At 36.7% G+C, this 10,739-nt stretch overlaps 1 non-coding gene across 1 annotated transcript; it reads right to left on the bottom strand.

The window, feature by feature from the left end:
• Nucleotides 1-7,310: 7,310 nt before the first annotated feature.
• LOC120256481 lies at nt 7,311-7,449 on the bottom strand. The gene has a single exon (XR_005535319.1). It is a non-coding gene; the product is annotated as a small nucleolar RNA Z247 (small nucleolar RNA).
• Nucleotides 7,450-10,739: the final 3,290 nt, after the last annotated feature.

Here is a 10,739-nt window from a genome sequence, read left to right as displayed (position 1 = left end):
AAATCCTCAATGGAAGTTAGTGACGTGCGCATGTGTGGAGTCAATAGTTTAACACACTTGTGCCCTTACTTTGCTTGAGTTCTAGGGTTCAATTACGAATCCTTTTTAAACAAATACTTTACGTAAAGTATCCAATGCCAATAGATTAAGAGATTAAGAGACCATTATCAATAGTGTTTTAATCATATGGTTTTCATAATCATTGAAATCTTAAATGTCCATTTATTTATTTATTTTGGTCAAATAATTGTTATAGCTTGTTATCTACATAAATGGCTTTGGGCATATGATAAGGGAAAAAAAATGAATGTTATTTTAAAAATAACAACATTAAATAATGAGTTTGGTAATTACTGCAATAGCCACTTAGTAACATTTTAGTTACTACCACAATAGGTGAGTAGTAATATATTTGACTCTCTTCCAATGCATTGTTGAGACAAAGTAATAAAAAGTGTGTATGTGGAGTGGTTTGTCTACATTATAAAAAAATGAGTTTTAATAAATATGGGTAAAAAAAAGATTTTGAGGCTAGCAACAAACTAATAATAAAACTAATGACCTCTTGATCTATTGGCGTCTAATTCCCTGTGTAGGGTGTCCCTACAATGGAGACGGGTTCAAACCTCAGCTCAAGTATATCGAGAGTACAGGTGAATTGAGATATTAACTCTTCACTTATATACACCTTTTGACATGGTTTATCCATATTCATATAAAAAAACCAATACTAAATTGCAAAACTTTAAAAAAAAGATCTAATTTCTCTAAAAAATTTTGTTGTATACCTGTGTCAAGAATCAAACCACCTTCACCATAAGCATCACGTTGGAAAGTTCCTGGAGGAATGTTAAGCTTTTATAGTACCAACACTAATATCAAGAAGGTTAAGATAATACCATTCAGTCTTCCCAGATGGCACAGCCAAAGGTGTAGAGTTCCCAATCAAAATAGCTCTATCACCAAACAACATTTGGCTCTTAGAATAAGGGTTTGTATTATCAACAAAGCAATATGAGAATTGGCCTTTGATCCACCCGGACATCTGGGAAAGAAGGGAAGTGGGACCCATGTTCATGCCTATGACCCCTTGTGTTGCCTCAATAAAAGTTCCTCTATTATAATGTCCGCACCCAAAAATTATCTTTGCCATTTTGAAGGTGCCTGGGTCAGTTTCTGTGGTCAAAAAGGTTATGTCATCCTCTGCTACGTCGCCACTGCTTACAGACCCATCACCATACCTTATGTTGTATTCACACATTTCTTGCCATGCAGAACAAGTGCTCCCTGTTAAGTATTAATCTCATCATATAATTGTTTTTTTAAAGGAAAAAGAGCTATAATGTACCTATTTTATTAAAAAAAAAAAACAAATACAAACAGTATTAATTGAATAAAGGATAGAAGAAAAAAAACTAACAGAATACAACACAAGAAATCACAAAGAAAAACCATCCCATTTGATGACTTTCATCAACGACTTAGGGAGGTCTAAGCCTTTATAATAAACTAAAATGATATGCGAGCTTCCACCATCAGCGGCCAACCAATCAACAATCTTGTTCTAGAATATTTTTAACAATTATATGATGAGATTCATTGTATAATTGTTAAAAATATTCCCAAAAGGAAAAGACAAAGTCAATTTTTACTTTATTTTTTTATAAATATGAATAAGCAACATCTAAGTAAGGAACTGACAACACTTTTAAAGAACAAGCATTTAGTTTTATAAGTGAATTCAGAAAAAAAAAAAAATTTTAAACGAGATAACAAAAGAACAAATATAAAAATATAAAGAGGAAAAATTTAAAATTACCTGGGTATTTTGTCACAAATGGAGGCATCACAAGGTAACAAGTTGTAGGAGCTAGATTTGGAGGGATCAAGCAGAGGATCCTTCTGCTTATAGCATTTAGAACAAGGTTTGCATTGGAGCCACAAAAGTTTACTTCCGATGTCAAATGTTGCATGCACTTGTACTTGAGGAGTGCCAATGGAAAACATTATCAGATAGTGGTATTCAACATAAGATACTGGTGATCTCATTGTTATGGTTGGCTTCAACAAAGACGATGTCAAGTTTTTTTTTGTTTTGGTCTCAAAATACTTGATACGTATATTGCTTTGGTAATTGATGGAAACCCAAAGATCGAAGTCGGTGATGTTTGGGTTGTATATTGGTGATCGAGGAGAATGAGTATGGATGAGCTCGACGGAGAAGCCATGGCTGCCTTGTTTCATACCAAGAGATGTGCTTGCTTGGTTGGAGATACTTGCTAAAGATAGGAAAAGAAAGATGAAGATGAAGATATTCATTGTGTAGATGAAGAGTTTGATAGGAGGATGTATGTTTGTGTATGTGCTTGAGTGCATGTGGATATATACATGTGATACTATTAATTACACATTAAGAGGCAATAAATTAGCTTTATTGAGTTAGAACCTATATTTTTTAGGATATCTTAAGTGACCATCAATGTGCATCAAATGTATCATTTAATTCGTACATGATTGACCTTGTGGGTTGAGAAACCATTAAAAATTCATAATCTCATTTTCCATGCTAGGGTCAAAGCTTTAATTTTTTTTTACAATCTACTCCTTCGGTTTCATATTACTATTTACATATGAAAAGTTTTCTTTTTACAAATTATTTGTCACGTTTAAATTTCCTATAACTATTAAATATCTTTTTTTTCTAAATTTATCTTTCTTCTTGATTAAAAAGGTGTGTGCTATAACAAGAGTAAATAACATAGAATGAAACTTATGGCGTATAAGGGAACGGAGTAAATAACATGACTAAATTATTGCCCATCACTACATATAGAATTTGGCATGGTTTTGATTCAGTACTAAATTTGTCATGGAAATTGCCACAAAACACAAGTTAGTGACAAAGTTGTCACGAGTATTGGCACGGTTACCAAATCGTGACAATTTTGTCAGGGTATTTAGCACCATTTATGTTTTCGTCTAAAATTCAGACAAAAACCGCATGCCAAGACCATGCCAAAAAACTCTGACAACCACATCATACTCTTATTTGGCAAGGATTTTGGCATGGTGAATCCAAAATCGAGCCAAAAACTGGGCCAATGAAATATATGACATTTGGCACGGTTTTGGGTTCGCCGTGCCAAAAATCATAATGAACACATCATTCCTTTCTTTGGCACAGTTTTTGGTACGGTGAACCCAAAACAATGCCAACAACTGTGCGAAATGTCATATATTATATTAGCACTGTTTTGGCACAATTTTGGGTTCGTGCCAAAAATCGTGACAATGGAATACATGACATTTAGCACCGTGTTGGGTTGGGCATGACAAAAACCATGACAAGTACATCATTCCCTACTTTGGTACGGTTTTTGGAACAATCAATCCAAAATTGTGCCAAAAACCATAACAAATGTCATGTATTCCATTGGCACGGTTTTGGGTTGTAATGGTTTTTGGCATGGCGAACCCACAATTGTGCCAAAAATTGTGCCAATGGAATACATAACATTTGTGTATCTCCTTATATATTATTTATTAATATTTGTAATTTATATATTTCTCACTTATACATTTTCACTTTTTAATAATATTTGATTTTCCAACTTTTATAATATATATATATATATAAGAAAAACAATGCTAAGCTTCTTTATTTTCTTCTTTTTCTTTTCTCTTTCCGGAGAATATGAATAATAAGTGAACATATAAATATGGGGCACTAGTTGGTTTATTGGGTTGGACCATCATCTTCATTCTCTTTGACAATTTGGATTTGAACATATAGATATGGGGCATGCAAAGAATCGAAGAAGTAGATTGGTTTGGAGAGAACCCACACAAGGGGCTCTGTTGTGTTCTGTGTTTATATACTCAGGGTATACAACTCTATCTTTAACACCCTCCCTCAATCACAACCAAGAAGATTGAGATTATGACTTAATCCTGCAAATTGTGGAACATGAAATGTCTTTGTAAGCACATCGGCAATTTGACCTTGAGAAGATATGTACAGTATCTCTAAAGCCTTGAGAGTAAACCTTTATCTGATAAATTGATAATCAACCTCAATATATTTTGTTCCCGTGTGGAAAACTAGATTGGTAGAAAGATAAGCGAGTGCCCAAATTATTGCACTGCAAATATGAAGGCATGGACTAAAAAAAAATACTGAGTTCTCCTAATAAAGACTGAAATCTAAATAACTTCTGTAGTCGAATTGGCTAATGCTTTGTACTCAGATTCTGTGTTGGACCATGACACTGTGGCTTGTTTACGCGAGCTCCATGAGATCAAATTAGATCTAAAGTATACTGCATAGCATCCAATGGAATGGTGGTCATTTGGGCAGCCCGTCCAATCAGCATCTAAAAAAGCACTCACTAATGCTGAGGGTGACTTGTTGATCTTCAATCCAACTAAGGATAAGTACTTTAGAAATCTCAGGATGCGCTTGACAGCATTTTAATGTTGGGTTGTAGGTGCACTGAGAAATTGACAAACTTTATTCACAGAGTAAGCAATATCAAGTCGTGTCAACGTCAAATATTGAAGTGCTCCTACAATGCTTCTGTATACTGTGGCCTCTTGAGCTGATAGCACAATACCCTCGATCTTGGATAATTTCTCAGTCGAAACCATGGGTGTATGCACCGGTTTGCATTCCTTCATATCAGCTTGCTCAAGTAGATCACTGATGTATTTTCTCTGAGTTAGGATTAATCCATCTGATTTCTTTTGAACCTTAATACCCAGAAAATAATGCACCTCATTGAGATCCTTGATAGCAAAGTCTTCTTGTAGCTGCATAAGTAATCTCCTTGTAATTTGTGTAGAAGAACCTGCTACTATTATGTCATTGACATAAACCATCATATATATAGTATCTCCATGATGATTATAAACAAAAAGCGAAGCATCTACCTTTGACGGAACAAAATTCAGCTCTTGAAGCTCAAAACTTAGGCGTGAAAACAAAGCCAGTAGGGCCTATTTCAAACTATATAGCACCTTCTTCATCTTGCATAGATGATAAGGATAATCTGCATGTTGATACCCTGGAGGTTGTCGCATGTACACCTCTTCTTCAAGAACACCGTTCAAGAATGCATTTTGCACATCAAGTTGGCCAAGATTCCACCCTTGAGACACTGCTAGAGATAGTACAAGCCGAATGGTTGCTGGTTTTACCACTGGACTAAACGTGTCGTCATAGTCAATGCCTTTGCGTTGTTTGAATCCTTTAGCCACCAATCTAATTTTGTAATGATCTATAGACCCATCTACTTTTCTTTTGATCTTCAAAACCCATCGACAGTCAATTATATTCTTCTGCCGAGGGAAGGAAGCCAGCTGCCATGTTTCATTCTTGAGTAAGGCATTATACTTGTCATCTATGGCTGTCCTCCATTTATCATCTCCAAGAGCTTCCTGATAAGTGAATGGTTCAGCCGCTACTAAGAAAGCACTATGGTCATATGGGGCAGTGCTGTTTGTAAGCCTCTTGGGCTAACAAATGTTGTTCATCAGTCGAGTAGCCATCGGGTGCACTCTGTCAAGTTGGGCCAGAATTGCACCAGCCAGTGGTACAGGGGATCTAGGAGGAGACGTTGGCAATCTAGGAGGAGAAGTTGACATTGCCTGTGATGACAGGTCAGTTTGCAAAATAATGTTAGGCAACAAAATATGCTCATGCTTATTAGTTTGAAATTCACACTCTATAGCCAGATGCTGCGAAAGATCAAAAACAGAAGGATGTGCCATTGGTGCAGATGGAACAAAAAGAATAACAAGCCGAATAGAAGAAGGATCAGGCGATGTATAAGAAATCTGAGAAAAAGGAAACACGTTCTCATAAAAAATGACATCTTTAGAAAGATAAACACGACTGGTTGGAATGTGCAAGCACTTGTAATATTTATGAATAGGACTATATCCCAAGAACACACGCTGTGCAAAGTGGAATTTTAGTTTATGTTTGTTATACGACCTATGATTTGGCCAACATGCGCAGTGAAAGGTGTGAAGGGTGGAATAATATCATTGTAGTCTAAGCAAATGATGAAGAGGAGTGTCAAGGTTAATGACTTTGCTAGGGGTTCGATTAATGAGAAAACAAGAGATGATGAAGGCCTCATCCCAAAACTTGATAGGCATGGTTGCATGAGCTAACAAGGACAACCCAACACCGATAATGTGCTTATGTATTCGTTCGGCGACACCATTTTGTTGATGCACATGTGGACAAGAAACATGATGGGAAATGGCAATATGATTAAAGAACATATGAAGTTTCACAGCCCCAATCGGTTTTCATGTAAAGAATCTTTGTATTCAAGAGACTCTCAACATGAGACTGAAATTGCATGAAAATAGGAAACACTTTACTTCTATTTTTCAATAGATCCATGTAAATTTGCTAAAAGCATCAACAAAATTGACATAATCTTTAAAACCTCCAATGGAAATTGGTGATGGACCCTAAACATCAGAGTAAACAAGCTTTAACAGAGAAAAAGAAATTCTATTCGAAGAGTAATTAGGCAATTGATGACTTTTGGCCTTTTGACAAGTATCATAAACTGTTGTTTTATTAAAATTGTCCACGAAGAATAGAAACTTAACTTGGCAGCAAATGGTATAACCCTCCCTCACATCACCCTCGAAGAAGAACTATCTTCGTTGTTTGATCGTTAACAATGAAATAATTAGGATGAAATTGAAAGAAAACATTGTTATGTTTAGAAAATTTGTGGACGGAAGGAAGATGTCTAGAAGCCCTAGGCACATGAAGAATTGTTTTTATTCTAGAGCATGTTGTGGGGTATGAAATTTCTAATGACCGATATGAGCAATGAGCATACTTGCACCATTGGCAGCCTGGACTTGATGCTTTCCTATGTATCTCTCCTTTATAGTGAGTTGATCAAGATCACTAGTGATGTGATTCATGGCTCTAGTGTTAGTGTACCAATTTGCATCCATGGCATAGGATTGAGTTGTGGCAGCAGCTACCACACGGTTATCTTCAGTTTGATAAGAATGGTTGAAGCGATGATAGCACTTAAGTGCTACATGCTCAGCCTTGCCGTACACTTGACATGTGGGACGATGGCCACCCCCACAGTTGTGCTGGTACTGTCCACGCCCTCCATTGCTTGATGACAACACCTGGTTGCCTCTGCCACCATGGCTCTTGCCACACCCACCATGGTTGCCACGTGATGCCGAGTTCGTCGGAACTTGGTTCATCGTAGTACTATAGCTTTGGCCTTGAAACATTAGATTGTTCTACTCAAGGCACATCTCAAATGCTATGAAGTGAGCATACACCTTATTGAGAGAAACTGCCTTAACCATCATGGTTAGAGATGCAACTAGTGGATCATAGTCATTGTTAAACCTGGTGAAGAGATAGGTGGCAATCTCATCATCAGTGAGCAGATGACCAAGCGTAGCGAGCATGTTCGCCAAGTTCTTCACCTTGTTGAAGTACTCCATAGCACCGGTGTCCTTCTATTACAAGGAAGCCAGCTGACGTTGGATCTGTATAACCTTGGCCCTAGAGAGAGATTATAGGAGAAGTTATAAACTAATTGGGCACTAGACAGCAAGGATTCATCCACGTGGACAAGGGCAAAAGCAAAAGCATCGGCAACCCTAATTCCTAATCGTACCACCACTCATCCATCCATGAGGGAAATTTAGGGATTCATTGAATGCGTCTTCAATCCATCATAGTCTCCTCCGACCATGCATTGATCTTGTCACATGCTCCACCACCGGTGAGCCTTTTACTTGCTATCTATCCTTTGCTATGGTCTCTTACTTGTTCCTTATTGCCTGATGTTGACGATCCAAAGTGATTGAGTTTTTTCTGTTTGGATGATTGAAGATGTGAGGAATTTGTGAACCTTTTAAGTTGGAAAGATCCTTTAGATGTTACTTCAAATTTTGGGGTTATTAATGTTGTTTTAATCTAGGGTTTTGACTTTTGAAGCTTTTGGTTCGATCAAGTAATTGCTTGGTTATTCGGATGGTGGAGATGATTTAACGGTTTATTTGTTCATATTCTTTGAACTTGTGTTGGTTAATTTGGATAAGATTATAGCATTGATATATTGTAGCAAGATCCTGATGATTTTTTTCTCTATTTTTTTATTAAAATTAGTTGATGAAAATAGTTTTTTGACACAAATAACCCAATAATTGCGCAGAAGAATCTGATAAAGAATACACCGATTTTCTAAATGATTTATGTATGTTCTCCGTTTTTGTATGAATCTTTTCTACCACATAATCAAAAGTAACATATCTTGCAATATTATTTATTGACATTCAATGAAGGATAAGATCGATTCTATATCGAATTGCTTCATATATTATTATGCATATGTATTGCATTTGAATGAAGACCGATAGGATTTTGAATTTATGAAAACTAATGTTTTTGTCAGGGCCAATTCGTACTTCAAGCTTGGATGAATGAAGATCATGCTTGGAAGATATTGAAGATCTAAACTTGGATGAGAGGAGATAAAATTTAGTTATAATATATTGAAGAACCAAACTTAGATGAATGAAGATCAAGTTCGAAGATTTTGTGAAGACCAAACTTGGACCAATTTTGAAAAGAAGATCGGGAGATCTTTGGAGGCCATCTTTGGTGAGATGGATTGGCACCTTGGTGGATGCGATCCCTCGGGAGAGGGACCTGCTGATATGACTTGAGGAAGGAGGCCAGTTGCTGGTAGCAAGAGCTCAGGAGGAGTGAACTGCATCGACATGAACTGGAGAAACCCGGAGTGTTGGAGGTGTCACAAGTCATGTTGTAACGGGAGCTAGAACTTAGCCAGGATCAGTAGGTGGGCCGCATTGCAAGCTCGGTTGCAACTAGAGTTGCAACATCTAACTTTGGAAAGGTGTCTAAGTTAGAAAGTCACGAAGAGCATAAAAGAGGAAAATTTGTTGGGACGTAGGGACATCAATAAAAGTTACACTGTTTTGAGATTTAGGATGTGCCATGAGTGAGAGAACCTAGTACGTGGGTTGAGGAGAGTGGGCATCGGGCAATTTAGAGAGGGTTATTTTACATGATTGAATGTGTGTAAGGTTGAGGGAAAAATTATCACATAATTGCCCATCCAGAACTAATAAGTGGTATCAGAGCAAGGTCGCCATTGTTTGCTTTGGTTTCAAAGCCTGTGAGGTCCAAGCAAGTTTCGACAATGGCTGAAAGAGAAGGAGTGCCATTACAAGACCACCGCTACTCAACGGTTCTAATTATCCTTATTGGTAGGCATATATGAAGGCTTTCATCAAATCCCTTGATGAGAGTGCATGGACCGTAGTGGAAGAAGGTTGGTCTCCTCTGTTTGAAGTAGATGCCAAAAAGATTGAAGTCAAGAAGAAGAAGTGCAACTGGAGCATAGAAAATACAAGCAAAGCTAAATGCTAATGGGAAGGCATTCAATGCTATCTTTAGAGGAGTTGATGAAAATCAGTTCAAATATGTTGCAACATGTGAAACGACAAAGAAAGCTTAGGATATCTTTCAAAGAATACATAAAGGTATGAATCTTATACTTATCTCAAAACTTCAAATGTTAACTACCAGGTTTGAGAATCTCAAGATGGAGGAAGATGAGACTATTGCCATATTCAATACCAATTGATAGACATAGCAAATTAAGCTTTCCAACTAGGCAAGAGATACTCAGACGAGAAACTAGTCCGGAGGACTCTTGGATCCCTACCTAAGAGATTTGAAGCAAAAGTGGCAGCCATAGAAGAAACACGTGGCATGACAACCATAAGACTTAATGAGTTGAAGGGTTCACTTCAAGGCTATGAGATAAACATGAAACCAGAAGGAAAACTGAAGATCAGGCACTGAAAGTAGAAGCCAGAAGGCAAAATGGGTTGCAGTAGGGAGATGCAAATAAAACTAAGATAGTACTACTTCTAAAAGATCTCAACAAAATGCTGTAACAAATCCTGAATTGAAAGAGCCACAATGAAGATCAAAAGAATTTTCAAAAGAAATCTAAAAAAATGCAACATTGGGAGTATGGGAAAACTGGTCATCGATAGTATGAGTGTACCAACACTAAAAAGAACAAGTCAGAAACCTTCACTAAGCAGAATAATGAAGAACTTGATGAAAGAATAATTTTCAATCATATTGTCTTCAAAACAAATGAATATCCTAGTCACACAACAATTCATGTTACAACATCAGTTGCAACACCTAGAGAAATTAGAAAAACTAAGAGATATACTCCTACCTGTCACTATTGTAGAATCAGTGGTCATATTTGACCAAAATGTTTGAAACTGAAAAGAGACTTGAATGAAGGAAGACAAGTGGGCTATCACAATACTCTGGAAGAAAATTTCAAAGGAAGAAAAGAATCAAGAAGATGTGGATCAAGAAGACAGACTTAAAATATGGAGTAGCATATACATTTGCAAAGAAACCCTCGAAGGAAGATTGGTATTTTGATAATGGTTACTCTGGACACATGATAGATAATAAAACTTTTCTAAAGAACTACAAAAACTGCTCAGTTGGGTGAGTCACATTTGGTGATGGAGAAAAGAGTGAGGTAATTGGAAAAAGAACCTTCATACTACCAGGCTTACTAAAATTGAAGAATATTCTACACATGGATGTTATAAAAGTGAACTTGATGAGCATAAGTCAGATGTGTGATCAGAATATGATAGTAAAA

Source organism: Dioscorea cayenensis, unplaced genomic scaffold (genome assembly GCF_009730915.1).
Source record: "Dioscorea cayenensis subsp. rotundata cultivar TDr96_F1 unplaced genomic scaffold, TDr96_F1_v2_PseudoChromosome.rev07_lg8_w22 25.fasta BLBR01001462.1, whole genome shotgun sequence".
Taxonomy (NCBI): domain Eukaryota; kingdom Viridiplantae; phylum Streptophyta; class Magnoliopsida; order Dioscoreales; family Dioscoreaceae; genus Dioscorea; species Dioscorea cayenensis.
This window is presented reverse-complemented; position numbering and strand designations above follow the sequence as displayed.